The following is a 6,109-nucleotide window of genomic DNA, read 5'->3' as shown; positions in this document are numbered from 1 at the left end:
AGAAGTATGAACCCTCTCTCCTTGTAATCTCAGAAAACTGTCAAATCAAAAAGCCTGAAGCTGACACTTAAATGTCAGCTCTTATTATTCCATTGATGGAGCAGCGAAGGGGTTTGAAATTGTCTTACAGGAACAGAGTCGTGTCGGGGGGGAAAATGTGGAAGGAGCAATACAGAAATTGCACAGCCACGGGAGGAAATGTGAGAATGAGAAAGAAAAATGAGTGACAGATATAGCAGGAGCCAAGGGAGAAGGATGTCATTGTCTTAACGAAACTAAACGTGTCAGTAAGGTGGTAAATAAATAGAATTTAGCGTTATCTAATAACTTTTGTCTGGTGAAACCTTCCTGCTCTGACAGAGCACATGCCACGTAAGAATGCTGGCTCTGTCCCAGTGTGTAGGCTGACTGTAAGTGATCGCTGCTTCTCTTAAAGAATAACCAGAATGCCCTGATCTGGGCAATTACTGAATTCTAAACTAATAGCAGATTGTCACCTTATTTAAAATATTAAAACTCAGTCTTATCAGATGAATGCAAAAGGTGCTTCTGTGTTAAATGTAACTCTAGGATTCCTTACAGCTTTCTTTGCAGACACAGCTTGTTTGGCACTCGTACCTTATTAGACTCGATCAAATAAAGCAGTAACTGTCTTTGCACATGTATGCTAAATTTCTCATGTTATTGCTTAAAACATAATGAAATAATTTTTAACTAGGGTGACAGGATTTATGTGGTTTGCTACTGAAGTGAGAGCATTAAATCTATTTGAGACTCCTTGCTTTCAGAAACTGAAGAGGATACATTAGACAAGGGAATGGAATAGTTTCTCTGATGTGTTATTTTCCCCAATATCTGTTAAGGCTTCTTTCCATGGGTTTGTTTTGTGGGTTTTTTTTTTTATTTCATGGTTATAAGTTTCTCTGATGTGTTATTTTCCCCAATATCTGTTAAGGCTTCTTTCCATGGGTTTGTTTTGTGGGGTTTTTTTTTTATTTCATGGTTATACAGGAAGTTTTGAGATAATTTTTTTTTTTTTTCCCCCTAAGCTGCATACTTGAAGCACAAAACCCATCCTTCTTTCACACAGCAGGTCGCAACAAATGTAGGAGAAACCTTTGGAATCTCCCATGTGCATATTTTCTTAGGCCATGGGTTGCTTTCTCTGGCCGAAAATGGGTAGTGTTATCAGCAAATTAGAGCAACGAACTTACTTGCAGGTGTTCTCAAACTGTTAAGAAATGCAGTTTATTTTAGCTTTTTAGTTTTGATCCTGTGGTTTCAGTAGGCGAGTGTGTGGCAGGTCTTGACTTCAGAGAATGCAATACCACATATTTGTTTCTGGGTATAAACGTTTCCGGTCCAAGAGCAGGTGGATTGAGCAACAGTGATGAACTGTCTTGTGTGTCTTCAGAAGGTAGAGTGAAGCGTCGTGTAGCTGTGTAAACAAGTGCTTTTGTTTGCACACTCCTCAAGGTGCTACCAAGTCCTGAACAAGAATGTCAGCAGCACGGGATAACCTTACACCTCCCTGCTTTCCACATATCAGTAATGATCTAATAGATTGCTCTCATAAGCATTTTTTGCCTGTCGTGACTGATTGTTTTGAACCCAGAATTAACACACGTGTGAATCTACTTGTGAGTGAAGACAGATGCTTTAGCTTCCTGTCTCAATGAAGGGCATAAACTAAAGCTTTTCTTTTAAAGATGCCTTTCTCTTGCTTGAATAAACTATTCTCTAACTTCTCCTAGTGTAAATACAATTGTACCATCTATTGTCAATCAACATGACTTTATCCCATATTGACCAACACACCTTCTCTTAATAGGTTGTCCTGGCACATTAAGGTTAGGGGGTTTTTTCCAAGTTTATTTTGATAGATCTAATGATCTAAATATTGTTCGGCTTTCTGTTACTGATAGAAACAGCCGCTTCTCTTTCCAAAGCCCTTCAGTGTTCATTTTCCTCAAGGAAAATTCACAAGTAGATTAAAGAGAGTATGCTGGAGTACCCAACCTGATGGTACAAATGATGAGTTGGTGTCTTTCTGATAAAGAAATTTCCACAGACAATACTACGCATTTGAATTTCACTTAGGCAGCCTTGGGCTTTCATGCACTATCTTGACTTTTTTGATAGTTTACCTGCCAAGTAGTTACCTGTCTACAGTCATTTTAAAGCTGTATTTCCAAGCCTCTTAAAAGTTGCTCACATCATTTGAGTTCCTCCTAAGCCCAGGGTGATCCTAATTGCTACAATGCTATTTTTAGCACTGTTTTTTTTACCTTCCAGGTCTTTTCGGTGAAGATGGGTGAAGCGTTGTACTCTGGCTTAATGCCAAGGCACAAACAGCGTGCCAATGTACTGCTTGTCTTTAATTTTCATTTGACTCCCAGGCTGGAAATAAACTAGGTTGGCGAAGCTGTCTTAGGATAGCACAGTGTGTTGCTGCCTTCAGGACTTGGTCTGCACGTGGAGCTTCCTGGCCGTGGATAGATAGTGAGAAGTGATGGCAATCACATCAAAGGAACATGGGAGCTTTGCTTCTTTACAGTGTGGCAGCAGCAGTTGCCAAGGCAAAGGGTGAGACCCAAATACATGCATGGTTAGGTCCTTAGTTCACAGAATCACAGAATCTTCTAGGTTGGAAGGGACCTTAAAGATCATCTTGTCCAACCGTCAACCTAACTGACAAAAATAGACACCCGCACAACAAACAAGGAGCATCATCACTAAACCATACCTCCCAGCACCAAATCAACCCGTGTTTTGAACACCTCCAGGGATGGTGCCTCAACCACCTCCCTGGGCAGCCCATTCCAATGGCTGAGAACCCTTTCAGTGAAAAAATGTTTCCTAATATCCAGCCTGAACCTCCCCTGGGGCAACTTGAGGCCATTTCCTCTTGTCCTGTCGCCTGTGACTTGAGAAAAGAGACCGACCCCCCCCTCTCTACACCCTCCTTTCAGGGAGTTGGAGAGAGCAATAAGGTCTCCCCTCAGCCTCCTCTTCTCCAGGCTGAACCCCCCCAGCTCCCTCAGCCTCTCCTCATAAGACTTGTGCTCCAGACCCCTCACCAGCTTTGTCGCCCTTCTCTGGCCCCGCTCCAGCACCTCAATGTCTTTTTTATGGTAGGGGGTCCAAAACTGGACACAGCACTCAAGGTGAGGCCTGAGTTGTGTGAATTAGTAAGGTGCCAATGTGTCCCGATATGTCTAATTGCTAACTGGTAAGTCAGTATTAACGAAATGAGCTCATTTGCAGGGGTTAATTACATGTAGAAGTCGGACGTAACATTGTGTAATGTACTTGAACTTTGTGTAAGGACTAGAACCGTGCACCCAGTTTCTAGATACGATTAATAATCTGTATTGAAAAAGTAGGATTTATTACTTAACTAATGCTTTAGTGCCTGCCCCCTCCTTCCCCCCCCCTGTGAGTTTGTCAGGTATCACACTGAGTACTCCTCGTTGCATACCAAGGGCAGCCTGCCCACCAGGCTGGATGAATCCTGATTAAAGTTCCTACCTGCCCTGCTAAGGGGTCATGTTAACTACTTCCAATTACTTTACATTCTTTTCTCCCCCAAAAAACTCCGTCTTGCTGATTGAAATGTCTTTTCTTTACCCTAGTGACCCCATTCTATCTCCTCCAGCTCATTTGCCTGCTTTTCTCTTTCTGTTCCTGACAGCCTCCACTCCCTCATCCTCTGCCGGGGAAAAGGAACCGACTGTGATTCTTCTTAGCAGGCTTAAGGAGAGATAAACACCAGATCTGCCAGTGCATGTGGAAAGTGGCACAAGACCTCGTGCAGCTGGATCTGCTTAAAGCTCTTCTGTCCCTTTTTGCTGTTCTGCTTCTTAAACTAATTGAAAGTGACTTTAAATAAGCTACCTTCAGTTCTTTTTTTTTTTTTTTTTTTTTTTAGTTGCTATTTTAGGTGTTCTCTAGGTCTGGTCCTGGGAGTCTTTTTAATGCACACCAACCTTCTTCTGCTAGGGCATGGCTGGTGTGTCAGGTGATGATTCTTGGAGTTCTTCCAAGTCCAAATTCTCCTGGTTCTTGTTACTCTGTTGGCCTTTGACTTCAGAAGATCCTTCTTACTCCTTGTTCATGCCTGTTTTATTTGGAGCTCTCACTGTCCATCAAGTTATCACAATAAAAAGCTGAAATAGTCTTTTTTGCAAGTAACTGGCAAACTTAATCCTACAGTCTTTACAGAAACAGTGATGGTAATATCCCTAGAGTGGCAGCAAAGTGCATGTGAAATTTTCCTATTAGTTTCTTTCTGCTAACTTCTTTCTTGTATTTCTTAGCAGGTTTTCTTTTTCTTGGTTTGCTGCTTTTTTTAAATTTTTTGATATTTTTTTGTTGGTTTGCTTGCAAGCCATGCCTGTGATTAAGGTGCATCCTTGAAACAAAACTTCTTACCAGGGAGCTGTCTGAAAACATGCAAATGATGCCTAGAGGTGTTTGATCTGCTTTTCCTAAAGGTCCTTTGGGATGTCCTGTGATGCAGCTCTACCCATCTGCCAGAGTCCAGGCTCTTAATGATTTTTATCTTCTCTATTACTACTACTCTGTTGCTGAAATTCCTCTTATGCCTTATATCCTTCCTGCTTATGAATGGAGGAAAGCCACGTCTTCAACAGAAAACATTGGTGCAGCTCTTTAAATTGTAGTTCACTGTAAGAAGTCCTGTACTGCTGACATGCCTAGGTACCCTCTAAGGGTCCCTTCCAACCCAAACTATTCTATGATTCTATACCTCTTAGAAAACTCAACAGTTGTTAAGACTATTGATCTGTTGTGGCTCAGAATCACAGAATGATATGGGGTTGGAAGGGACCTCTGGAGATCATCTAGGCCAACCCCCTGCCAAAGCAGGTCCTACAGGAACGTGTCCGGGTGGGTTTGAATGTCTCCAGAGAAGGAGACTCCACCACCTCCCTGGGCAACCTCTTCCAGGGCTCTGCCACCCTCACAGGAAAGAAGTTCCTCCTCATGTTTAGGTGGAACTTCTTACATTCAAGTTGTACCCATTTCCTCTTGGCCTGTCCCTGGGCCCCACTGAAAAAAGACCAGCCCCATCCTCTTGACACCCTCCCTTTAAGTATTTATAAGCATTGATCAGATCCCCCCTCAGCCTTTTCTTCTCCAGACTAAAAAGACCCAAGTCCCGCAGCCTCTCCTCATCAGAGAGATGCTCCAGGCCCCTCATCATCTTTGTAGCCTCTGCTGTACCCTCTCGAGCAGTTCAATGCCCTTCTTGAACTGGGGAGCCCAGAACTGGACCCAGTGCTCCAGATGGGGCCTCCCCAGGGCAGAGCAGAGGGGCAGGATGACCTCCCTCCACCTGTTGGTCACACTCTTCCTGATGCACCCCAGGAGGCCGTTGGCCTTCTTGGCCACAGGGGCACATTGTTGGCTCATGGGCATCCTGTTGTCCACCAGGACTCCCAGCTCTTTCTCCTCAGAGCTGCTCTCCAGTAGGTCACCCCCAACCTGTCCTGGTGCAGGGGGTTACTCCACTCCTGGTGCAGCACCCTACACATGCCTTTGTTGAAGTTCATCGCGTTCCTCTCTGCCCAACTCTCCTTCATAGCTGTTAAGTAGACTCACTGTAGTCTTACAGTATATGGTGTAGTGCCTGTGGTGGAGTCTTGGTCTGACTCCCAACTCCTAGATGGCAGTTAGCAACCATGACTTCTTCCTGCCCTTTGTTAAAGTGCATGAAGATATTGGCTATTATCATGACTCACTCTACAGTTGTCTTTAGGACCTGATTGTTTGAATTGGCTGCCTTATGGTTGGGAACCTTTTCAGCACAGGCTGCTTTTTCAGGGTCCTTTGATTAGGAAGGTTTGAGCGTAGAAATACTGTCTCTCCTCCTTACTTTCTCATGTACACTTGCTCTGATTATGGGTGTGGATAGAAGCACAGAGCTGCTTTTTGGTTTAAAAAAAATATCTGAACAATGCTACAATGAAGTTACAGCTTCTGTTTGCTAGAAAGTAGATTTATGAAGGCTAAGAACTGATACTACTGTGTCCCAGTTGGGGGGAATAATAAAAAAAAAAAAATCACATATTTAATAAAGTAAGTC

The sequence above is a fragment of the Calidris pugnax genome, unplaced genomic scaffold, assembly GCF_001431845.1.
Source record: "Calidris pugnax isolate Ruff unplaced genomic scaffold, ASM143184v1 scaffold105, whole genome shotgun sequence".
NCBI classification, from domain to species: domain Eukaryota; kingdom Metazoa; phylum Chordata; class Aves; order Charadriiformes; family Scolopacidae; genus Calidris; species Calidris pugnax.
Note: the sequence above shows the minus strand (reverse complement) of the source record.